At 43.4% G+C, this 27106-nt stretch overlaps 1 protein-coding gene across 5 annotated transcripts in view; it reads right to left on the bottom strand.

Moving 5' to 3' along the window:
• GPD2 (glycerol-3-phosphate dehydrogenase 2) overlaps window positions 1-18060 on the bottom strand; it is a 122117-nt gene extending 104057 nt beyond the window's left edge. The window contains exon 1 of one of the 5 annotated variants that reach the window (XR_012154259.1): window positions 17798-18060. The gene's annotated coding sequence lies outside the window, so the exon portion shown is untranslated. The other 4 variants (XM_073305516.1, XM_073305520.1, XM_073305519.1 and 1 more) reach the window with 4 other exon arrangements.
• Between the last annotated feature and the right edge of the window lie 9046 nt (window positions 18061-27106).

Below are 27106 nucleotides of genomic sequence, written 5' to 3'. Positions count from 1 at the left end.
TGACCAAGATCTGGAACCACCACACTGGTATGGCTCTGGCCCAAGCACCCTCTCCCATCAGCTTCCTGACACCACCACCAGAACCACCACCACCACGATAATAGTGGCTTAGTGCACCAAAGTACCTAGTGCTGATCCTGGAGCACTGGCATCTCAACACAGCTCCTTACTGCAGATTCTTGAATGCACTGAACGGCCAGATTTTGTGAGAATTATCACATGCTATCCAATAAAGCAAATTTCACTCATCTATTATTTTACCAAAAAAAAATGCATCTTCACGTATTTAAGAGAATGAATTTTACCACTGATTTATGAAGAAACAGTCCTGCAAAAACAGTATACACCCAAATCTGAAAGATTGTGAAGCCTTTTCTAGTATCACCATCAACACCTTCATACAACTTGCTCCATAACTATTTAGTTCTTAAGTTAAAAGCTTATATGTATTTGGAAAAAGGATGATTTTAAATGCTAATAAAGGACCACCTTAATTGCTGCAGATACACATTATATGTAAAACCACACTGAAGCATCCAATTATGATTTTTTGCTTGATATAAAACAGTGGTTTTCAACCTCTGGGGATACACAGGCTATGTGGAAGATTTCCAGAGGGATCTGCACCTCCAGTTTTTTAGGGGTCTGCAAATGAAAAACGGTCGAAAACCACTGCTACAGAACTACTGGTGTGAGAAATTTACACTTTGTATATATGTATGCTTCTTAAAGATACCTTGATATCTCAAACTAGGCTGCCAATGAAAGACTACCTTTTACTTTCATGGCAATTAAACTCTTTTGTATCAACACCCCTAAATCACAGTGCAGATTACCAATTTACATGTAATTAGGGACCAGATAGCAGGTGTGAAAAATTGGGACGGGGGGGCGGTAATAGGAGCCTATATAAGAAAGAGCCCCAAATATCAGGACTGTTCCTATCATATCGGGACATCTGGTCACCCTACATGTAATACTTCAGGGAACAGAATACTCCTAGAAGACCAACTACTGAAATAGACTGTATGGGCTTCTCCTCACTGCTAAAAATGCTGTTTTTAAAAAAAACCTTGGGGTAACCAACATGCATGAGTTTTCCTGAGGTAAAAGACACAGTGAAGACCAGGCACTTCTGTTTTTACTGTAAGGTATATTCATGGAGGTCAACCTTATACCCTCAACCTGGAGCGGACCTCTGCAACTTTATCTCATGGTAAAACAAAAATGCCTGATCTTCACTGTGTTTTTCTTTTTTTCCTCAGGATCACCCCAATGTCTGAAAAGGAAGGGGGGGAGGGGAAGCATTTTTTACTCCTGAGAAAGAAAGGCAAGCCGTGTGTGTGTGTAACAGGAACAGAAATTGTTTAACAAACTATGATCTTAGCATGATGCCCTGTCATTAGCAATCGGCCAAAGGAAGTAACAATGCCCTATAAACACCAACTGAAAGCAGAGTGGTCTATATAAGGGTGCACACACAGACACAGTAAACAGTGTTTTAAAGTAAGGACTATCATGGGCCCAGATAGGGGCAGATGACCCAAGAGGCATGACATGAGAATTACAAGCATTTATTGAAATCAGAAAAATAAACTAGGCATTGCAAAGAATCATCTGACAGTAGATGATGTATAAAGTTTTGTACACTTTTCTAGCATATACATATTAAAAAGACATCTATTGCAAGTTCTGAGAGAAAATTTTATTCCTCTCCAAGTTTGAGATAGTTAAAAAAGTTATTGACGGCACAAACAGTCTATCTGTATTAATTTTAAAGGACTACAAAAATAAATCAGTTACTATACAAGGCACACATTGCAAAATGGACATAAAGTTAGGCAGTCAGACAGGTTTATTCCACTATATTCCAAATATTTCAAACAGTTAATAGCATGAGCATGAACCTGGAGTGCTGTAATTTGACTAAAGACTTGAAATCATAAACCGCCACTAAGCGTCTTGTTCTTAATCTCTTATCCAAATGCAAATTATACCTGCATAACAGAACCACCCTAAGATCTATGATCTTGATCCAAAGTCCAATGTGGTCAATGGAAGTCTTTCCATTGACTTCTACAGGGCTTGGATCGTGCTTAAAGAATAACCGAGGAGCACTGAAATTCTTCAGAGCCAGGCTGTAACTAGTTATTTGTATTATGGTACACATAGTTCAATCTGTCACACAAAGGGTTAAGCAAAACATGCAGAATGTAAAGCATCCTGCTGAGGGAACTAGTTTAGGATCAATAAAAATGCACAGGGACAATAATTCAAACTTACAGCTACTGGTAGAGCTCCAAATATATACATATATATTAACATTTACAAGGAAATAAAAAAACAAAACAAATGAACATAAAAGGGAAAATATATTCAGGTTATTTAGCATAGAGGACAAATTTATATTTTTAACATTCAACTTCCAAAAATAAGGAGGTGAAATAATGTAACTTTTTCCAACAGAAAATAAAGTAAACCAAAATACTTATTAACCTTTCAGCAGTGCAAAAGATACCAGCTGAAGCTGAATTCCACTTTTGATTCTTCTTTAACATACTACACTGAAAAATTAAAGATGTCCCTCTCTGCGATGTAGACATCTCATTTAATAAGGCTAGCATCTTCCCAAGTGGTTCAAAATGTATAAGATATCACAAAGCCCTCTGAAACAGCATGAGAAACTGTGTTCTGCTACCAGTAATAATAATACCACCTCTCTCTTCTACAGTGCTTTTCAATATATAGATCTCAAAGCGTTTTACAAAGGAGGTCAGTATCATTATCTCTATTTTACAGATGGGGAAACTGAGGCATAGAAAGCCTGCCTACGGTCACTGAGTAGACTAGTGGCAGAGCCAGGAACAGAACCCACATCTCCTAAGTCCTCTACTCTATCCATCAGGCAATACTGCCAAGACAACTGGGGATGGAAAGTTCTTGTTTTGCCTTCACTTTCAAGGAGCACTACGACAAGTAGCTTCAGAACAAAATAAGATATATCAGATTTATTTTAATTTGTGTCTTTGGGTCGGAGGCGCCCTCTTTCATGCACATATGTACTTCAAAATGCAAAGACAGATCCAAAATACATAGGGGAAAGTTGTCAAACTAATTAACTACCATTGTTTACTAGCCTTGTACACAAAAAGCCAATCAAAAACAAAACACAAATACAAGTTTTCTACATTTTCTTTCATTGACTTCAAACTTCTTCAGGGTTTAAGTAAGCAAGTCCTTAATGAATGCATTGTTAACAGGGATGATTCTTCCAAGTGAATCCTTAAACCATGTGATAAAAACCAGACTGAATGCAAAGAGAAGAGAATCTTTCTTCCCTATCTCAGGATCTATTTGCAACCAAAACTCCCTCCCGTTTTATTTGTGCCTTTCCCCATACCTCAGCCACAACAAAGCTACTGGAGCTCCTTTAATGGATGAGTTCAAGCCCTGCTATTCTTAGCCACTTGAACAGCTACACATGAATGAAGGGGAAGGAGTTAAGTGAGCTAAGCAGTGGCCTCAGCTCTGCTCAGCAAAACCACAGCAGGTCTGCTGTCCAGAAAAGAGGCTACACACCATGTCCACAACAACTTCAGCAACATGAGACAAGGCCAGCCTCTTGGACTCGGCCTCAGTTCTAATCCAGCTCATTCTTTCTCCAGCCAGTTAGGGCAGTATCTGGTAGTCCAGAGCCGTGGTTCTCAACCAGGGGCACGTGCACCACTGTGGGTACTCAACTCATCTAGATCAGTATTTCTCAAACTGTGGGACTGCAGTCCCCAAGGGGGTCCACAGGATGGGTTTAGGGGGGTGGCAAGCAGGGCTTCAGCCCTGAGCAACAGGACTTGGGCTTCAAACAAGGCTCACCAATTAAAAACAGACTCAATTATCACACTGACATATAAGTACAAAATTTACATTCCAATTAATTTATTTTATAATTATATGGTAAAAATGAGAAAGTACCATAATTTTTCAGTAATAGTGTGCTGTGACACTTATGTCTGATTTTTGTAAGCAAGACGTTTTTAAGTGAGGTGAAACTTGGGGTATGCAAGACAAATCAGACTCCTGAAAGGGGGACAGCAGTCTGAGAAGGTTGAGAATTACTGATCTAGAGGCAGTGAAGGACTCAGGCTAGATCTGGCCATGCAACTGGCTAAAGCACTGAGCAGGGACTGAGCTAAGGCCCTTACTCAAATTTGACTCTAGCCACCCAGCTGCACTGTAGAATGTTTGTGCCCAGCAAGCATTGCACAGGCCACTTCAATACTGCATGATCCCCATGAGAGTGCAGCCAATTTAACACTCAGTAGTTAGTAAAATCTAGCTCCACGGTGTTTAGTGTCTAGATTCCGCCTTTGTCTTTCTTCTGTGCCAACATTTTCCATCTTCCCTTATCGAATAAATAATTCTGGTCTACAAGGGTCAAATTCTGTCCTCAGCTAAGAATAAGAAGCCCCCTTTGAAGTGACTGGCAGCTGGGGAGACTTCAAGACAGTAATTAGTTTCTAGTAAATGTACACGAGTTCAGGAGATGATACCACTAGCATAAAGGTTTTTATTTTAGGTCGTGAGAGGATTTGAGGTCACATCCACAACTAACAGGACACCAGGACTTCGATCCTTAGGTTCAAACTGCTTAGTAGCTCGAGCACTTGCTCTTCAGAAAATAAGATAGAAGAAGACTCTACTTAAGTAGAAGTCCAGAGACTTCAGGCTAACAGATGGATAAAGTAAACAGTAAAGCTTGGTAGTAAGTGTGAAATGCTCTATACACTGCCATCAGACAGTGTTTGAGATGTAAAACCCATGAAGAGACGTAATCCAATCTGTGATGTTTTGTATTGAAGAACTATATGAGGCTATTACCATGGAATCAGGTTGCCTTGCATTCCATTTTAAATCAGCATAACTAATAAAAAGTGACAGGTTTCAGAGTAACAGCCGTGTTAGTCTGTATTCGCAAAAAGAAAAGGAGTACTTGTGGCACCTTAGAGACTAACCAATTTAAAATAAATTAAAAAATAAAATAAAATAAAAAGTGAGTCTCCCAAATAGATGACTCAAAAATAGACACAATCCATGTAGACTGTTGTGATAATGATTGTTACTATAAATTGTCATTGGTTTTAATAGCTGTGCCTATTTTTTAATATTGTTTTCATTTCCTTTAAAGAAATGTTCAAGTGAATTTAAAATGGTGAGGAATTCCAGACTGATGTCCCTATAGACTGATCAGACAGACAGTGTAAGCTTTCTCACACTGCCCTGCCAACATGCTTCTGCCCTGACCTGGAGTTACTACCCCAGGTTCCCTGCCTATTCAGTCTTTAGCCTTTCCAATGAGACCGCATTACTATGGTGCCAGTTGTGATGGTGGACAGGCAGGAGTGAGACAATCAACCTATGACTGTTTTGTCTAATTTAATAGAAGTTTAATGAAGTATTATCATGACTCAAGGGTAATCCTACATATTAACGGCTGTTTGCAGTCATCCCCGTGAAGGAAATACCCAGCAAGTAAAAAGGGGGGTTAAAAAATAATCTATTAAATGTGATAAGAATCACATGTGATAAGAATCAAATGAATCGATAAGAAAAAATGTTTATCAAAAAAGTTGATCAAAACATTATTTTACATTTAAAACTAACTGATTTATTAAACAAAGGAACTATTATCTGTAGTTAATAAACTTAACTGATTATTTCTGGTCACCATGTCATTCAAGATTTTAGAACCAGTAGATTTTCATCATCTCACACCTGGTTTTTATTCATAGATTGGAAGATGAAAACAAACTTTCCTACTTTTTTGAGGGGGGAGAGAGGATTCTTAACTTGAATGAATGAGTCAGTTAACTGAATTAGTTGAATAAACTGTAGTGAAGAAAATATTCTCTCTACAATTGCTGTCAAAAGCTAGCTTAGCACTTCATACTCTAGTTCCAAGTGCTTACCGAGTGCCTTCCACCAGGTCAGTGGTTTGACTCTCTTTAAAACTTGGCAGCAAATATGTACTACTAAATTATTTTTTGCATTTAATTTAAATTTTAATAAATAACTAATAGTTAAATAACTATTTAAAATAACTATTTTAATTAGATTTGAAATGACAACCTATTAAATAATTTTTAATAAAGCTGCATTTGATTTCAATCTAAAAATCTCATTTTTTATTTTTTTTATCCACCCTGATTACTATGATCCTAACACTTACCCTTTAGCATCAGCCATTTTTTCCAGCCAAATAAACATTGTAGGAGGAAGTTGAGAGATACAAAAATTGTCTTGTTTATTCCAAAACTGGACATAGATCTGCACAACTAAACAGACACCACCCTTTCAGTAATTTCACAAGAAGTAATTTAGGCATGTCAGGGGAGGATTTCAATTTTCTAAATTAGTTCCTCATCTGTAAAGCTGATGAGCACCTGCAACTCCCATCCAAGTGAGTGGGAGCTGCAGGTGTTCAACATCTTTTGGAATCAGACCCTTAATTAGCACATATGGGCTCAGTTTATGAAGCTAACACTAGTCTGATAGCAACATGTATAGCAAGATAATTTTCTAACAGGGCAAAAACAAATCAGGATGTAAGCATATGTACTCTGTTTGGATAGGCACCCAGTAAATAAACTACAATTAAAGGTGTTCACTGAAGTTATTAACATTAGCCTACACTTTCTAGGTGGATGATCACTGGACATTTTGAAACTGCACTGAGAAAAGTAAGTGTTTTGTGTGGTGATGTTTTTTAAAATCAAACCAGTTAAACTGGATTAGGAATTGACTACCTTAGGGACATCAATACACATTTTCAAGCCACCCCTTTTGTTGCTTTATTGTAAAATTTTAGCTAAATGTAACTAGTTAACTTGAAAATAATTTTTTTGGTGTGAAATAATGCCTTTTGGTATTTTGGAAAAAAAACAATTATTTGCAGGGATTCAAGTGAGATCTGAGGTGCACTCTTCATTGCTGTGAACTGAGGGCAGAAGCCATGCAGTGACTTTTTTTCCTTTTTAATTGAAAGGGGGTTGCACTTGGACACTAGGGAGGGAAGCAGCTTGACATTCAGCTTTGAAAGAAAAGCCTGAGACTTTTTAAAGGCAAAATTACAAACATTTCCCTCCTCACTCCACATCCCCCACGAGTAAGACCTGAAGTAGTGGGAGGGATTATTTCGCATCAATGTTGGGCTCTTTTTTGTAAGTTCAGAATATTTCTCAGTCTAAAACAATATCTTCTTTTAAATGTTAAATTCACTAAAATGAATACAAAATGTTAATTTATTTTTACTGTTATGTAGATTTTCTATAACTTATTTTCCTGGGCTCATCCTTCATTCTGCTGAAATCTGTTCCGTCTTCCTCTTTGACAGCATGTTTTCCCCCCTTTTCTCTGATCTGCCTCACCATTAGTTTTTTTTTTTTTTTTCAATCTTTCATCTAATGTTTGTTTTATTTCCCTCCCTTCCCATGTTACCTTTTCACTCTCTTCATTAAATTGTTCCCCATAAACCTGAAAATGTAGCAGGGGTTGGGGGTCAACAACTTGTGTCCAGTTATTCAGGGCTATACAATGCATGATTGTCATAAGAGCCCAATCCTGCATTTGTATTACATGAATGGTCCCACCAATGTCACACCCCGATGGTCCCCTCCCTCAAGGGGTCCCCTGGGGAAGGCAGATCAGCATTGTATATTGCTAACGCTGTTGCAAGCATCACAAAGCATTTTGGGGAGGGTCAAAGGTGTGAGTGAAGAGTGAAAGATTCTTTTGCAAGCTGCAAGAGGCCAAAGGGGGAAGGAGAAAGAGAGCAGAGAATGGATCAACTCAACACTGCAGCTAGCAAGCTCAGTCCAACGATAAGAAGTCCCTAAATGAAGCACCAAGGAGCCCAGGAATTAAAACCCTCCTGAGAGCTGGAGCAACTTGGAGATCACCATGGACCTGGATGATCTGTAAACACAGGACAGAACTCCCGTTCACCCTTCCCCCTCTTTTTCTTACGTTACACCCAGGCCTGGCCAGCCTCATGTAGTGCGTGTGAGAGTATGAAAGTGGGTTAGGGCTTGGGGCACCAACACTTTCTTCCTTCCTCTAAGTGATGTGGGGAACCCCCCACCCAGAACTCTCCACTGTTATATTATTTTATCAATAAAGCTTTAAAATTTAGACACTTGCTGTGTTATGTCATCTCCTCCCTTAACGATCCTGTGGCCTCAGCCTGATCACCTGACGCCTCACGCAGATTGGTAACAGAAATCTGTCACACCAACTTCAATGGCACACCCATGTGCGTAAGGACTAGTTACATAAGAAAATATAGTAAGATCTATTAGTATAGATGAGTTTAGACTAGAAGACCTATCTTTTTAAGGAAAAGAGAAAGTAGACAAAAGCTCAGGAAGAGGCAAAACAAGAATCTCTGGAAACCTGCCTACCAGCATTCAAATAAACACCACAACAAGCCATACAGATAAAAGTAAATAGCAAATTGTTGTTTGAGTTGCATGAAAACCCTTGCTTTGAAACAGCCAAGAAAGACATTTACATTTGAAAATAGGAACCAACTTTCTAAGCTGATATTGAAAACAGTGGTATTCTTCAACTATACTTATGAGAGAGATTTTAGAGGGTAGAAACCAGAATAGCAAAGAACTGTTGTCTGAGTGGAAATTAGATAAAATTTACCTAATGTTTTCATATAGGAAACTGATCTACCAAAAGATGGCTTACCTTGGTCTCCTCTACCCCTAAAATTTTCCAGCTCCCTTCTAATCCCATCAGCTTGCCTTGCCTTCCCTTCCCTCCCTACCATTCTCTCCCCTGGTCACAGACACAGAAGTCTCATCAGCTCTCCTCCTCTAACCTCTCCACCAGCCTAGTGATCCCATCCCACCTCCTGTTCTCCCTCACACTCATTCTCATCACTTGCCATGCAAAGCTCCTTAATCATTTACTCTTCTCTGGTTCTTCCCTTCCTAACACAAACATGTTTTAGTCTATCCCATCTTAACAAAAAGCCAAAAAAATAAACAAAACAAAAAACTTGATTCTGCATGACTCCCCAGCTACCTTCCCATCTCCCTTTCATCCCAAAGCCCCTTTCGACAACTGCAGTTTGGAGTCCCTCTCCCCCAGTTCCATTCTAGATTCTCTACTAACTGGTTTCCTCACCTTGCTGTCAACTGAAACTGCTCCTTCCAAAACCTCTAATTACCTCTTTTTAGCTAAATCTCCAACCCAGTACTCCATTCTCCTTCACCCATCAGCCACCTTTGACACAGTCAACCATATCCTTCTTGAAATCTTGTCCTCCTTTGGCCTCTATGACTCTGTCCTCTCCCGGTTCTCCTCCCACCTCACCAATTTCTCCTTCAGCATGTCCTTCAGAGGATCTTAATCTCCCTCCCTCCCCCGCTCCCCATTTTTTGTCTGGATTCCACAGGGCTCTATTCAGGACACCTTTCTTTACTCCCACTACACTTTATCTCTGAGTAATCTCATCCATAAACCAATTCAACAACATCTGCATGCTGACAACACACAGCTCTCTCTCTCCATACCAGACTGGTTGTCTTCTGTCCAAACTAAATTTTCAGCACATCTTTCTAACATCTCCTCATGGATGTCTAGCTGTCAGCTCACACTCAGCATGACTAAACCAGATCTCTATCTTCCCGTCTCCCAATCCCTTCCGAACACCAACATCCTGCCTGTCACTCAGCCCCATAACCTAGACATTATCTTCTACTCAGACCTCTCTCTAAGTCTTCACACCCCGGCTATATATAACTCTCTCACATTCTTTCTGTATAACATCTCTAAAATATGGCCTTTCCTATCCATCCGCACATCTAAAACTCTCATCAGGTCACATTTCTACAACATCCTTTTCTCTGGCCCTGACAAATGCAACCTTGCTCTGCTCATATCTTTTCATAATGCAGCTGCAAAGATTATTTTTCTAGCCCGCCACTTGACCACATGATCCCTCTCTTTGCATCCCTCCAGCAGCTCTCATCTCTATCCCAAACATAAGCAACTTATTTTCACTTTCAAGGCCCTTCACAGCCTATCCCCTCCCTGCCTATCACCTCTCATTCAGTATCAAGAGCTAGGCGATTGGCGTGCCTATAGCCCAGTGGTTCTGGCCGCCACTTCCACAGCTCCCATTGGCCTGGAGCAGCGAACCGCAGCCACTGGGAGCCACGATCGGCCGAACCTGTGGATGTGGCAGGTAAACAAACCGGCCGGCCCGCCACGGGCTTTCCCTGCACAAGCAGCGGAACAAACTTGGGAACCACTGCTATAGCCTATCGTGCTATTGTCTTACTGTTTCCTTGTATTCCCTCAACAGTCTCTATAGGTATCTGTTGTCTCGTCTTATACTTAAATTGTAAAGTCTTTGAGACAAGGACTGTCTTTTTGTTTTGTGTTTGTACAATATGTAGCACAAGGAGCCCTAGTCATAAGTCAAGGCCCCAAGGTGCTATGATAACACAAACAAACAATTAATGATAGATTGATCCTGAAGACACATTAGTGGTTAGCCTTCCATGGAGCATTCAGTACATTAATTTTCAGGACACTAATTCAGAATGCTAACAAAGCAATGCAGCATATCATTATTATATAAATGGGAACATTTTTAACATTTTTATAGAAATTGTACAGTAATAATCCAAAACACAGAATTCTGTACCATTACAGTAGTACTCAAAAAATAGATTTTTCATTTATATATATTATATAAAGACAGGAATTTACTATTAAAGACATAATAGTTTAGATGACACTAAGTTATTAGGAGGGCCTACTTCAAGAATCATAAAAGTAACTACTGTGCTTACACATGTACGAATATATATGCAGCAACTGGAGCTTATCTGAATTTTAATCTGATATGAAGATAAAATGTACAAGGGAATGCATGAAAATATAGAAACAAGGACATAGACACTTGACTGTGTCCTTAACTGTCAAACCTAGATATCACACACTAAGTAAAAGTTAACTAATCTTCAGTCATTGCCCCTTACTGCTGAACATTTATGATAATATATTACCTTTTCCATAAACCACTGAGATATAGCACAGCTCTGTTTGGCTAATATTATAATAGTATAATAAAAATATACTATTGCCATTGAATATACTATATGCCGAATCTGTTCCTTAATTAGGATGTAGAAACATGCCCCATTTTGGCATGGCACATTCATTGTCCTGCCTGTGTTATCCTCCTGGTCTTCCACTGCTCTGCCCAGCCTCCAACTCTTTCCCAAGTGAGGTGACACAGCCCTCCACGCTAGACCACACAACAGCTCCACTCCTTCTCAAGTCCAAAATGCAGCTGCAAAGATCTAAACACAGCATCTACCCAAAAAAGTCCAGTACAAGAATTCCACCCGCTGAAATCCACAATATACATGAAAAAATAAAATAAAAACTCATCCCTTTACCTGGAAAGGGCCCTGTTAAGAGCAGTCTTCCCAGTTCTTAGCCCCAGCCAACCTTCTCTCCTCACAGAAAGGGCTCAAAGTCTATTCTCCCTCCCACTAAGACAGCACCTGAGCTGGGTTCTCCCTTTTTAACTCCTCCCTCAAAGAATGACACCAGCTTCAGATGCCACAGCATGGGGATGATTTGGCCTCTATTAGCCTAACGAACCCTTGTTGCCTAATATGATATTTGTACACCCCATCATCACATGTTGTCATACAAATGAATATGTAGCTCTCCAGGTACTGCACCTACTGTTTTAGGATTTATCTAGAATTGGGAAATTTGCACCAGTGTGACTACATCAGTGTACAGGTTTCAGAGTAGCAGCCCAAATAATGTAGATAAACTCCATGAGTGCATGCCCCATCTTACATTGGTGCTGTATAGCTACATTGGTGCAAAAAAGCCCTGCATAGAAAGAGCCTGTGATGGAGTGTTCACCCACACCAGTCTTTAAGGGGTTAAGGTATGCTAGATGGGCCAATTAACCACATAGGTTGCCCCTGGAGGGGAGCCAAGGATCAATAAGGCTTAATTAAGGATGAAGCTTACCTGGGCAGAAACAGGCCGGGATTCAATAAAACTAAGAAGCAGAGAACAGAAGGGACTTGCAGGGGGCATAGGGGCTAATTTCATAGGTGCTACGGGGCTAGAGCACCCACCAGCAGTCAAGCTCCCCGCCCCAGCTCACCTCCACCTCCTCCCCTGAGCATGCAGCGTCCCTGCTTCTCCTCCCAGCACCTACCACTGTGAAACAGCTGTTTTGCAGCATAACAAGCTGTGGGTAGGGGGGAGGAGTGGGAACGCAGTGCGCTCAGGGGAGGAGGCAGAGAAGAGGCAGGGCTGGGGCGGGGACTTTGGGGAAGGGGTTGGAATAGGGGCAGGGTAGGGGTGGAGTCAGGGAGGCAGGAGACGTCAAGCACCCACCTGCACCAGGAAAAGTTGGCACCTATGGCAGGGGGAAATAGTCAACAGGAGGGATGTTGGTTAGAGATTACAGGGTTGGAGAAGTAGCTACAGAGCAGAGGAATCTCTGACAGGTAGTAAACCAGAGGTGTGAGAGGACAGAGAGAGGAAGTAAAACAGAGCTCCGAGAAGTAGCAGCTAAGTCTAGAAGTAGATCATAGTTGCAGAGCATAGGATCTCTGGGCTAGAACCTGTAACAGAGGGAAGATCTAAGTTTCCCTACCAGAAAAGTGGCACAGCCTTGGATGTAGAACAGAGAATTGACTGGAACAGCAGAGGGACAGCTTACCTAGAAAGACACTAATGGCCATCCCTCCCATCCCATGAAGTGGAGAATTAAAGTGACCTGGATGGAGGGAGAAGTAACAAAAAAGATTACTACCAAGAGTCCTAGAAGGTGATATTAAAACAATGGGCTGAGCAACTGCTGGAAGGGACGTCTGATCAGTGGTGAGCTAATCCCCAGATAAGCCATGAGTCAGTGCAGGAAGTAGTGAACCCTGCTACGAAGTCTTATGTACATGCAGAGCAAACATCAGAGAATGTAGCTCTCCCACTCAGCTAGCTAATGTTGTATTATTTGAATCGTTAGAAAACTGGGGCAAATGTGGCAGTATTAGGTCCATAAATGTGCAATGTTTCAAATATAACCTCAGTGGGGAAAAAATCCTCCTGCAATGTAAGTTTTTAAAAAATTAAATAATACATTCATTTTTGTGGTTTAAAATTAATCCTCATCTACACATTCACTGACATCAGAAGCAGAATTAGACAAGCATTTTCGCCCCGACAATAAACTTTTATGTACAAATGAGTCTTTTGAAGGCAAAAAAAACTTGGTCATTGAAAATTGCATAATGAATATACTTGGTTATATAATTATGGATGATGCAACTTGAGGCCATTTTTGAAAATATGAACCATGAGCCAAATCTTTAGTTAGTGTAAACTGGTAATTTAAGCCAGTGGAATTATGTTTACACCCATTGAGGATCTGGCTAGTCTCTTCATAGCTATATAAATAATCTGACAATGTTGAAGAATTCAAGGATCTAATAGCATAAAAATGACTTATAAATAAAGAAAATTATAGTTCTTATCAGCTTTGTCACTCTCGGTGAGCAGAAGAGATTTTTTAAAGAGTGAAACAAAATTAAAACGGTTGTATTAAAATGTGACTGAGATACTGTTTATCGGGTAAGTTGTCTTCTTCCTCTTTCTTGCCATTTCCCTATCTGGAGTCAGCAACTTGTATAACCTTCTTCCAAAACTCATGCTTGTATGCCTGGCTGTTATACAATTTGTCTCCCTAAGGTCCATTGATATCTGGTCAATGTTCTGAGACTTTAGCCTTCCCCTTAGTCATCTTCCATCTACGATCACTACCAATATAACCCCTGGGTCTCCACTAGATATGCCCATACTAACGTAGCCTCACCTCTCTCAATTTGTCTTCAGTCAAGACAACCCACATTAGGTCCCCCACAACCTCATTTTGTTTCCTATCACAGAGTGTCCAACCATTTGACCATCTCAACATCTTCATTTCCGTGTTGGAGAGCACACTCATTTCTCTTCTTGTGGCGGGGCAAGTCTCTGTTCTATACATATAGGATTGGTCAAGTTACAGTTTTAAACACTCTTCCCTTTTAACTTTATTGGCATCTTTTTATCACAGAGACATCTCCTGCCATTTGTACCAACCAGAGTGGTACAATGCTGGGCATTACTCAGGAGGGTACCATATTCAGCAACCATTGATCCTAGGTATTTAAATTCACTTATCTGATAAGTGCTATCTATAATACTACCAATCAGTACTCAGAAGATGGGCCTAACTAGCCTAAGATGACAAACCATATAGCCCCTGTGACAATCAGCTAAGTTGAATCTATACATATTCACACCTGGGATCATGGAATGAAAGACCCAGCAAAATGCACAGAGCCCATGAAAGTAACACAGTTACAATTCCAGTGGAAAGTCAAAGTCTGAATTTCCTGACCTCAGACAATTTAAATCTCAAATCTGTTGCATTCATTATTTTAACATACACAAAATTAATATATAGCATCAATGATACCTCTTATATGTTCAAGAATTGTCCTAGGATGGACCACATCTAAATAGAGGGACTATCTCGTGGACAAACTCTCCTGCCATTTGCAATCAAACACCTCCCCTTTCATTTATAATCACATAACTGTCTTGTAGCAACTACAGTGATCATTACGCGGGAAAGTAATATTAGGAAAGTATTTAATATAGTTCAGCTGTTTTTTAAAGTGACTTCGTAGCTGGAAATAAGGAAAGCCAGCACAATATGACCAGCCAGCTTTCTGAAGACTGCCAGCAACTATTTTCAAACTTTGATCCAAAGAGTGTGTGTATGCGTATATATGTGTTGAGGGGGAAGAGAGAGGGAGAATATAAGAAAAGCATCTGTGATAAATATGGGTAAGAATCACAAAGTAGAATGAGTCTGAGACCAGTGTCACTACTGCAATTATATTTGTACAAGAGGTATCCACGGCTTGACAATTTCAGTCACCAGAGACAAGGAAACTCTCCCTCATAAATTAGGAACCATAAGAATTAAGATTCTATATAAAAATAACCTGCCCCTTATGGTCATGAAGATGAATTTCCAAATGTAACAGTGTTGTCTGAGTCTACAAACAGAACTCCAGTGCCCTGCTACTTATTCAGTGCTTTTTCAAACAGCATTAGTTTGAAATTGGTATGAGGATATTGAGTAGAAGCAGTGCAAATGCCTAGTCTTGTCAATTTCATTCTGTTGCTGCTTAAGAAAGCTCTAAGCAGCAGCAATAGGCACTGGAGTTGAAAAACAACAACAAAAAACAGGACAGAGGATGGAGAAAAGGCAGCTGCTAGGGGAAAAGAAACAGAATTATTTTTGCCCCAACAGTGGAGAACAGTGAGAGTCCAAAGACAGAGACAGATCCTACTTCTTATCAGCAGCCCGGGGTACAGGGCTAGCTTCAAGTTTATCTTTAGTATCATCCTCTACGTAGGTTTAGTCCTAAGGAAGGTAGATCTGATAAATTTTTCAAGCCTTGGGAAATAGCTCATATAATTGAGGGTGTGTCCTAATGGCCTTCACACAAGACACTTCCCTAGCAGCAAGTGGCTGGATAGAAGAGAGAAAAGCTCAAGGAACTCCACCTGGTCATTAACTATACAGAAATACCCAACTCAAAAGATTTTATTCCATAAAAATCTTTTTTAAAACTCAAATTAAAAGTAATTCCCTTTATTTTCAAAAGTTCAGCAATGTTACCATGAATATGGTATTCTGTGGCCAGTATCCATCTTCCTAGAAGTTAGATTTGTATGGTATCCAATAGGAAAGCAAGACTCAATCAATGTTCCGCTATGTTTATTAGTTTGTTATAGAACATTTACTTTTTTGTCAATTAGAATTTTCAAAAAAAAAGGTGCAATATATAACAGACATTTTCAGTAGTGACACCAACTTAACTATAGTAGAATGCTTCATTAGCAGAAAAGTTAACCAAACAGATTCCACAATGTTTAGGGAATTGTCTGAAATGTCACTATATAAAACAAGAGCTTCAAAATACTAATAAATACTCAGTGTACTTAACTACTGGATGAGGTGATGCAAAAAAAGAGGTAGCTACAAGGCACCTTACACAAGTTTGTAATGTATCATCAATTTTTAAAATTTAAATGTAAATACTTTCAACTCTTAAGTAACAACTGGAGTTTCTGTTACAGAACACATTCCACTGTGAAATCCCTGTTTAATCGTGTGATCTGAAAGGATGAGTATCCCCAAGAAATTTATAATAATCTGTTGGGGTTGTAAAAATGAGAACTTTTGCAAGTATGGGTAAATGTATAAGGATGGTTTATATAACTTTGAGTGATTACACTTAGTTTCATAACAAGTATATTACCCTGTTCATGGTTTGTTTTTAAAACCACTGAGCAACACTTTGCAGTGTTTCTCCCTCCCTCCCTGGATCCACAACTGTAAATATAAACTTACATCAGAATTAAATGCTGAAGCAAAAAACGTCACTTGCCGCCTACAAAAGTTTTGACAAGTCCATTACAATTTTATCTACGAAGCAAGAGACAACGCAATCCATCGGAGTTATGACACAACAAAATTTAGTAACTGAGTCCTGAAGAAGTTGCCTGGCCGTAGTTTGCACAAGTTAAACCCTTCCTGCCCCTCATGCATAAAAATGCCTTTTGATGATGACAGCTCAGAAAGGAAATGTTTTCACCCTAGCTGTGCTCTTATTTGATTCTGCCAAATAACAAGAAGGTGAGGTGGAGTAGTTCCTGCAGCCCAGCCAGGGCAGCAGCTGCTTGACAATATCAATTGTGCTGCCAAGCCTTGTTTTATTATTTTACATGTACATATAATATTAAATTATTTATCAGATTACTTACCAGTGTTCCGATGAGTGCCCTCTCAAAAAAGCTCTGCCAGCCCACTATATTTAAATGGAGTGAGGTGGTATGCTTCAATTTTTCTCCCCCAGTATCCCTCTATATTATATTACTGACATGAAGTCAACTTAAAGCAAAGCAGCTTTTAAAAAAATAGCACGGACACTTACAAAGAGGGAATTTGCTGGCAAGGAGCCTAGTCAGGCTGTTGCTCCCTGAAACACGAGGAACTGCCCCGTAATACTAGCCGATGCTTCCAGCAAGGTTTTTACCGCCTAGGATGGAAGAGAAGGTGGATGCAGCGGGGCTGATGCAGCTTCCAGCCAGCAGCCTCGGTACCTGAGCGCTCAGCAGCGGCTCACGGGCTTTCTAGGTACCAGGAAGCGCGGAAGTCCACGGGGGTCGGGCCGGGGCCGCCGGCTTAACTGGCGTCTCCTTCGCCCAATGGAACGGCGAGGCGCGGGCAGGCGGCGGAGAGGATGAGCTCCTTGCAGCGCTCTGGCGCTGGGCCCGGGCTTGCAAGGAGCACGGCGCAGCCTGTGCTGACAGGCTGCCGGTGCCCTGCACCGTGCCCGGAGGAGCTAACGCCACCGAGTGCAGGATGGAGCCGTTACCCCTTGCACTATGGCCTCAGCACTCACTAGTGAATCCCCCTTAACACCCCCCATTAGGCCCAGACGCAACCTGATTCTGTGACTATTTATACCTCCCCCGTCGGCCTGTCTTTGTCCGCGCACTGCCTGGAGCTGTTGCCTAAAGGAAGCGACTCTTCCCCGAGCAGGGAGGGTAGGCTCCCCACTCGGCCCTGTGCAGCACTGGCCCGCGCTGCTCCGGGATGCAGGAATCCGTGCATCTCCCTTACCGTGCTTCTTGCTGCTTCCCAGAAGCTGCTTTCCCTGCTGTACTTGCCCGTCCAGCCCCTAGTTCAACACGCTTCCAGGCAGCACGAGGCGTGTCTTCTGGTAACCAGACGCTGAGAAGTAACCTCCTCCTGCTGCTGCTGGAAGGAGCGGCGAGGGGAACAGCGCAGAGCTGTCCCTGCTCTGGCACTGGCCGCGGCTGCTGCTGCGGGCGGGGGGCGGGTGCGCGCGCTCTGATCCCCCCCGACCTCCTGCCCTGGACCAGGGTCTCTGGCCACAGTGGCCAGTCCTGCTCCCCCACCTTGCGCTGTTTTGTTGGCTCGTCGCTGCTTTTGTCCCCTTGATGCAATTTGGATTTGCTGCCTCCCCCTTTGGGGCGGGGGGGGGGGGGGCGCATGCCTTGACGCCCCTTCTCTCCCCTCTCTCTGCTCTCATATGCCCAAGAAGATCCCCACCCCCCTTCTTGGCAACTGAGGGCCTCCTCTCACCGTTTGTTTCCCCTCTGCCCACCCGTGTCTGCCCCTTCCTGAACACTTCTTTCCCCTCCTCCACCTCCCATGTTTGCCTTGAGCTCTTCTCTCTAGCCATCCCCATGCGGCCGGGAGGGGCAGGTCACTAATATTCCCCTGGTTCCCCTGGTTCTTTTGTTTGGACCCTCCTGCCTCCTAGGAAGGAGGGCGGGCTATCGTTTTTGTTAACTGCCCCCATTTTTCTCCCACCACTGTGGCAAGCCCCCACCCTCCCCTATAAGGCTTCTGCCCCTTTGGCCCAGATGAGTCAGAGGCTGAGGGGGAAAGGGGATTCCATGGTCAACACTGTTGTCCTCTCCACTCCATGTCATCAGCCTTCCCTTCAAGGACAAAGTTTCCACTGTCAGCGCTTTCTTTTCTTCTAAGGGCAAAGGCAAGGGCCTACCAGAAAGAAGTCTTGATCACAGCCACCCCATCTACGGGGGTTGGGGTTGCGTCTATCACCGCCACCTCCAGATTTTCCACCCACTCCATAAGTCCAGGAGTACACAGTCCTAGGACCATGTGGCTGCAGGGTTACCATCTGCCAGAGCCACTAATTACCAATTACCAATTTTTTCTCTGCCTAGAGCAACTGATGCCCCTTTCTCAACCTTGACAGGAGGACCAGGTTCTGGCTTTCTGTTCCTGGTGGTCACCTAATTCTCGGTGTGGGCATTGTAGGCGGAAGGCAAAGCCAAAGCACGAGTCTCAGACAAGTGACTCTCTACAGTTTGCAGCAAGCCTCCCACTCACCATTCAGAGACGATGTTGTAGCTGCCTCTGAAATGCTGCCCCCTAGGACAGTCCAACAGATGGAAATGGCTGAGGAGGTAGCAGAAGGGGACAAAGTTGCTGTCTTCCTTTCTTTGGAGTCCTTGGTGAAATAGGCCTTGGGTGAGATCCCCCCGCCTTTAACACCATTCCCACCAGTTGGTGCCAAGGTCAAATTCTCCTCAGTAATTTATAGGGGGAACTCTGTGGACTTAGAGGCCATCTTTGAGGATATTGAGGCCCTGGGCTGACCCTAGTCATCCCATTGTAGTGCTTCCTCTTCTCCCAGTCCTTGACCCTGATTCTGCCCCTGGCCTAGACTCTGGCCCAGTGCTTGACAGTAGTAGCCTCTTCGCTGTCATGACCAGTTTGGTGGGTAACAGAGCTTGGTGGCCAAACTTTGGGCCTTCTGGGATGCCATTAGATGGAGCAGCTTGTCCCTGAGCTCCTTTGAAACTGCTCAGGGACTCTGAGCCTGCCAAGGGGAATGTCAAAACCAAGTCAGTGGGTGCTGAGTCCATTGTGGCACTGCCAGTCCCTGGTGTTAAACTCCTAGACTCCAGCCACAAAGATGGGTTGGAGTTCCTTGTTGATACCTTTACCAAGATTGCTGTGGTATTGTTGATCCCATCGTTGATCTAGGGGTGTTGACTAACCTCCCATATTCAACAGCCCTGGGGTAGTCCTCTCATTCTGCAGGGGACAGTCACCAGGAGGCTATATTTGTTTTTCTCCTTCTCCCATTCCCTCTGTAGCTGCTTTGCTCTCTCTGTCTCTAACACCTATGTTGAGGGACAGGTTGGCCTATGTGGTATAGGTAGTGCCAGGCCAAGCTGTTGTCACTGTGGAGAAGGGAGTTGTCCCCACAGGCAGAGCAAAAGTGATGAAAGTCTGACAGAGGATGACTGTGAGTCAGTGAGCTTAATTGAGTCCACAGACTCCTTTGCCTGTGCTGTTCCACAGGAGGACTTATACCCCATTTCCTGGAGCAGGTGCATAGCTTGACGATGCTTGCTTTCCAGGAATTTTGGAGTTTCCACTGCTTCCTCAGTTCTGTGAGGGCCCTATTGTAGGAAGCAAGGGAATGGGAGTGGTACTCAACATAGTACCAGGGGGCCCATTGCTTCCACGATTCCCTGTTCACCTATGAAGCAGAGCACAGTGCAGTCCCCACTGTTGCAGGAGGTGCTAGATACTCTCCTACTTTTGGATGGGGGAATTTTCTATGATAATCATGCAGAAGACTCACAGCACTGTGCCTGCCCAGTCCACTTGGTTGTTGGAATGTGGGAAGGAGGGAGAATAGTGTGCACTTCAGTCACCTCACCAGGTTATCTGGCAGGGTAGCTTCCCTGTTTCTCCTGGACCTATCGTCCAAAGAGCTGAGGGTCACCAAGATTGTGCTGAGTCATCTGCTGCACTTCCAGGAGCATACAGTGGGCGGGATTTGAGGACATCTATGCCCCCATAAGCCAAAATTAGTGTATTTATATCAGCAAGCATCTATCGTGTTTAGCTATCTTTGATCCTTTTGAGTGTCTAGTCCAAGAGAGGGATTTTAACATCAACTTTGAATTGTGGGGCTATATGAAGAGTGAGAGGTACTAGGTCACCACTGACATCTTCATTTTGGCCCATGAAGGAGCACTTACAAAGACCACAGTGTGGTAAGCCAGCTGTAGGATACTGCCACTCTGTCATAGTGGGCTTCATAGACCCCTCACAGGAGTTCTGGCTGGCCTGGCAAGGACAGAAGGGTGGTTTTACCATGGAGAGAAGGAGATGGTGGGATACATGCACAGTTCTCTTGCTGCCACTACAGTAAGGGGACCAGTTTGTGGAAGGATGCAGCACTGGGATAGGAAATGATAGAGTTGGAGAGGTGCCTGGTCACCAACACCAATGATCCATCCCTCTGCAGACTGGAGAAATGCAGGAAGTTTATGGCCCTTGGTGACCACCATGCCTGTGATACATTCATTCATATGGTCATGTGCCAAAGTGCTTCAGAGAATAGATCATGCCTTACAGAAGAGGAGGGTTTCCAAAAACTTTCTCTGCCTCCTGGCAGAGGATGGCATTCCCTTTTATAGATCCAGAGGTGACTGGGAAAGAGAAAGGGCTTTTTACACTGATCTGTTCCCTCTGGATCTGACAAATGATTAAACTTGCGAGGTCCTTTGGGATGAACTTCCAAGCGTCAGCACAGGTGACTAGGTCCAACTGGAGCTTCCTCTCACTCTGTCTGAGCTGTTGAAAGTCCTCCATAGGATACTCTCCAATAAATGTCCAGGTATTGATGGACTGACCCGTTAGTGTTCTGAGATGTCCTCATTCCAGACATTCTCCGTGTCTCAACCCGAATCCGTAGGGAGTGGAGCACTCCCCTTTCATGCAGATGGGCAGTGTTAGCTCTTCTGCCAAAGAAAGGGGATCTCAGTGATGTGAGGAATTGGTGCCCAGTATCACTATGCTGCACAACCTGAGCAGGCTACATACCACGCAGCTGGTCTGTCGCTGAGCCTTACCCAGCGAATATCTGCACACATTCCTGCTCCACAAGGTCATAATGAAGACCATCTTACTGTGGCTGAAGGTTGTGCTGGCAGTATTGATCCACCCCAACCAGACCTATGTCGTCTTAGGTCAGAGTATTTTTGATAACTCATTTCTGGTCTGGGCTGTGCTACATCTGGTATGTGTGGAGTGGTCTTCTGGCCAGGGAAAGGGTATCCCATGGAAACTCTGCTGGTGTTCAGATTTGGTCTCTGCACTGAGGGGTTCTTTCAGGTGCTGCGCAGCTCTGTGAAGTCTTGGGTCAACCTCAACAGGGACCTGACCTAACTTGTCATCATCCAGGGAGTGTCAGGGCTCTCCTCTGTCCACACAACTTTACACCCTTGCCACTGAGCCCCTCCTCTGTCTCTTCCTTGGCAGATGATCAGGTAGGTGCTTCAGGAGCCAGACTGATAGTGGTAATGTTGGCCTATGCAAACAACATGCCCCTTGTGTCTCAGTACACAGAAAATCTGGTGAGAGTGTATGCCTGCATGTTCATCTACAGAGCGACCTCCTCCAGCAGTGTCATCTGGGTCAAGAGTTTTCCCCTGATGGTTGGGACTGGGTTCCCTCCCACCTATGCTTTGTACTATTCAGTGGGACACACATCCACTACTTTCTCTCATTATCCATATTTCTGTCACTAATCCCTCCCCACTTGTCAATTGGACTGAACTGGAGTCCAGGATATCAAGGCCTGGACTTTTCCAGTCTGCCTCTCAGTGGTAGGACACTGGTGATTAAATAACTGATCCCATCTATACTTTGGCACCAGCACAAAACCCTGAGCTCACTCCTGAGTAATGTGGCTAATACCAGAGGAAAGTCTTGGATTTCTTCTGGCCAGAGAAGCACTGGATCTCCTCAGTTGGTCTCAGCCTCCCTCTGGGAGAGCGTGGAAAGGGCCTGGTATGTGTACAAAGCTCTCTTACATCAACTGACAGGTCTCCCTTGACACCTCTCTGAGCTGCTGGTCTTTTACCAGGACTTGGAAGCTGGTCTATATAACAAGGTCTATTCAGGCTGTCAGGGGCAAGGGCTTCCTTGCCTAACCCCTCATACCCAACCCCTACCTTTGTGTGCAAGTGATGGAGTTCCCCTTAGTGTTCTAAAGTTTGGTCCTGGTTGGCATCACCAGAGTAGGGTCGTTTCTACACTGCAGCTGAGAGTGAGCCTCCCAGCCCAGGTAGACAAACTCTCACTAATGGAGCTCAAGTTAGCATGCTAAAAATAGTAGTGTGGATTTTGTGGCTCGGCTGGAGCTTGGGCTTTCAAGCAGAAAGGGTCAGGAGACTTGAGAACCCAAGATCCAGCCTGAGCCACAGTGTCCAAACTGCTATTATTGCACACTAGCTCAAGCCCCATGAATGCAAGGCTGTCTACATGAGCTGGGAGGCTTGCTCCCAGCTGTAGTGTAGACATACCTATAGAGTTCAGTTGGTGGAACTGGATGGACTGAACTGTGCTTGTCCAGTACGTGGGACTGCTCATCCCTTCATCTCCCACTGTGCTTCTGAAAATGAAGCTTCCCTGTCCCACACCTCTTGCTTATGTTGAGCAAGTCTTGTGAGAGAGTGCTCCCCACCAATCTGTATCCCCTGGCCCTCTGGAGCTTGATGTTAGGCCACTGTCAGGCCTCCAGCACCCTACCCAAGTATGAGATCCAGAAAGTCTGTCTCTGTGCTACACTTTGGGAATATCGATACATACTCATGCTCCTCACTGTATTTACAGCCCTCTAATCCTACCATGATCCCAAGTGTCAGGATCTGCCACCTCTATATAAGAGCTAAGGTCTCTGGTGGGCCAGCCTGTATTCCACTTTGGTTCCACAGTGTGCCAGGGACATCAGTTGGTGGCTCCTGTGTGGAGTGGGGTTGTGAGCACGGCCATGGATTTGATGTGGTTTACAGATTTCCCCTGCTCCCTGAATCTTGCTGTGGGAAGGAAACCCTGGCACACACTTATCTACAGTGCAACAAGTTGCAGCCTCTCTTCTGCTGACACCTCCTCCAAAATGTGTTACTAAAATTTGGCTGCACTTTTTCATACCCCATCCATGATGTCCCTACAAATATTCAGGGTCTCCTCCTCAGCCTCCTCCTGGCACTGGCCCAAATGACCATTTTGCAGGTCTAGGAGGAAGACGAATGGAGGGGCTCTCCCTGTCACTCTGGGGCCTTTCTCTGAGCACTCATTCTAGCATGTATCTGGGCAAAGTTCCTTGGAGGGGGATCCATTCAAAACCTTGATTCCTTCTTAGAGCAGTGGGGATTGTCTGATGTTCCCTTCTGGATCCCTTGTTTTGACCCCCCTTCTTTTCCTGTATTAATTTCTCTAGCTATTTAGCTGAATATTGTGCCCCCCCCTTCTGTTGATGGGGAAACCTCGTTGTTTCTCTGCCCCCTAGGCTGGAGGAGGAGGTGGTGGTGGATGCACTGGAGCCGATGCAGCATCCAGCCAGCACCCCCAATACCTGTGATCTCACAGTACACAGCAGCAGCATATGGGCTTTCCAGATACTAAGAAACGCACAAGACCAAGGGGGCCCGGTCACTGTTGCCTGATTAACAGGCATCTCGTTCACCCAATATAATGGGAAAGCCCAAGTAAGAGGAGGACGGGCGCTTGGCTCCAGTTTGCAGGAAGCACTGCCTGACCCTTGCAAACTGGCTGCTGCTGCCCTGCACTGTGCCTGGGAGGAGCTGAAGCCATTCAGTGCAGAATGCCTGCCAGCGCCGATGCTAATCTTTAGCTCTTGCAGTGGGGGTCTTTTCACTAGGTGAAGTCCACTTAAAATCCCATGCTAGACTCAGAGGCAACCAGATTCTGTGGCTATTTATATACACCCAAGCTCCCTGTCAGCCTGTCTTTGTCCATGCACAGCCTAGATATGTTACTTAAGGGAACTGGGATCTGAGAGGGCAGGATTGCCCAAAAGACCATGCATTTTACTGACCCCTGCTTTCTTGGGATGAAGGGAGCAGTGATTGCCCCTTACCACATTTCTTGGCTGCGTCCCAAGAGCTACTTTCCTTGCTGTACTTCCCTGTTCAATGCCTAGTCAACGTGCTTTCTGTGCAGGACAAGTCATGTCGTCTACCAGGCACAGAAAAATAAACTGCTGCTGCAAATCGATGATAGGGCCCATCTCCTGCCCTCACATACTGTCCTTAGGGCATGCTCCAGTCTCCTGGCAGCCAGCTAAATGTCAGCAGCAGGTCCCATCTGAGGAGTCCACAGAAATCCAATCCTTCTCCCGTTGCACATAAACATTAGCTCTGATATAACCAGATGAACTAAATTGGAAGCTGAACTAATAATATGTGGCTGTCACATCTCTAGAGATCACTGAAAAGCAGTAAACACTTTCCCCATACTCAGTGTTGGCTTTCAAAAATTTTGCAAAGTAAGTAATAGTCTTTGCTTCCAATTTTGGCAGCCTGAATATCTCAAATAAAATAGAGAGACGGAAATACTTTTTAAAAGGGGGGGAAAGTCATTGGCGTGAGAGTTGGAATTTTTCAATACCCTAGAACATCAAGTTTGAATTCCCTTAGAGCCAGCTCAGCCCTTTGCCCTTCTGGGGTAGATAAACTAGGCACCATGCAGTTTGCTTTGGGGGTGGAGATCCTTCAGATGAGAACTTAACAACCAGGAGCTTGTCTTCTCTGTATGTACAGAGTTAGACCCAAACCAAAAGCCCCGAACTTTACATGGAGGTGAAGGAAGTAAGGCAAACAGTAGGGTTCAAAATCCAAACCTTGATGCGTAATTTACAAATACCCCATGATATTATAATAGGTAAAAACAAAACTCCAAACTGAACATATACATCAAAACTTTGCAGAGGTTGTAAACTGGATCTGAAGTTTGCAGCTTGGTCCATCTCTTGTGGACACTAAAACCCCTAATGTAGTTTTGTATCTTTGTCAGTATCTTTGACTAAAATTCTATCCTCTCACTGTGGTGGAAGGTTGCTGCATTTCAGTGGTGGTGTATGAATGCATATAGTTTGTCAAGTGCTTCTGGGTCATTCAAAATAAAAGGCATTATATAAATCTAAAAGATAATTATGTACATTTTTCCCAAGTGAGCACATTTTGAACTCTGAACCTTCTGTGTTTCATGAACCCTCCAAAACCAACAAAATCATGACTGAGTGGAAAAAAGTAGGGAAAGGGGCAGAGTTGCTCTTCTGAAAAAAAGCAAATCCAACAGTTAGTGAAATCTGTTTAAATTATCACCTTTATTAGGCAATATCCTTGCTAAACAACCCAAATAGCTAGAGCCCTGAAAATCTGCGGATATCCTCTTTATATCCGCGGATATCTAGATGCAGATATCCATAGACCATGCTTGCTGATCGGATGCAGTTACAAATTTTGTGTCTGCACAGGGCTCTACAACTAAGCCCAATGTACAAGGTATAATCCTGCCCCACCTTAATTAGAAAACTTCTGTTGAGCATCCAGTTTTTGTCAAATCCTTTTGGCTGTGCTAAGGACAGGTTCATAAGTTAAAAGGTACAGGACCGAAACAGTATTAAAACAGATTCTTTTCCCAGTTAAACAGAAAATTAGGTGCCCTAAAATATTTTTTTTAAAATCATCCCTTTGAGTATATTGTTTTATTTAATGTCTAGGTTACATTATTATCTCCCAATTCTTCATGCAGTTTGCTGCTTGGGATGTACGTCAGGACCAGAATTTCAAATGGCCCAGAATCAAGTGCTCAGCAGGTATTGGGTTAAGGAAGAGTTCACCTTTTGTCCTTAAACCTTGAGGCAGTTTCTTTTTGTTAGCAAGGGAATACTGAGAAAAGTATTATCAATTCTTGACTATATACCAAAGTTTTATATCATAAGTAGGGCTCGACTTAAATTGCGGAGAAATCACACAATTTTCATGGGTTGGTCATGGCATAAATAGCAAATTTTTGCAGCTCTGTTACACATCCACAAAATTTGCTATTTATGCTATGACCAACCCATGACAAACATGGGATTTCTCTGCAGCATTTCTCAAACTAGGGGCCTGCACCCAAGGGGAGGTTGCAAGCCTATTAGGGGGTCATGGTATTGCTACCCTTACTTCATTGCTGCTGCAGGACGGCATTGCCTTCAGAGCTGGCACCCGGGGCAGCAGCCCCCACTCTCTGCTCTGCCTTCAGAGCTGGGCGGTTGGAGAGCAAATTTCATGAGAGAGACCAGATTTCACGGTCTGAGATGCAAATTTCACAGCTGCAAATTTGGTGGACCCCTAATCATAAGAGCTCCATTCTTGAAGACAATCTGTCCATACTGCTACTGTTTTCTTCAACTAAATTTATTTATTTTTCATTCCATTTTTGAATAATAACAGCAGAGAAGTAGAAATATATAGTGAGGAAAGGTTTCAGAGTAACAGCCGTGTTAGTCTGTATTCGCAAAAAGAAAAGGAGTACTTGCGGCACCTTAGAAGTACTCCT

Source organism: Lepidochelys kempii, chromosome 11, assembly GCF_965140265.1.
Source record: "Lepidochelys kempii isolate rLepKem1 chromosome 11, rLepKem1.hap2, whole genome shotgun sequence".
Taxonomy (NCBI): domain Eukaryota; kingdom Metazoa; phylum Chordata; order Testudines; family Cheloniidae; genus Lepidochelys; species Lepidochelys kempii.
The sequence above is the reverse complement of the archived record's forward strand: the minus strand, read 5'-3'. Positions and strand labels throughout refer to the sequence as shown.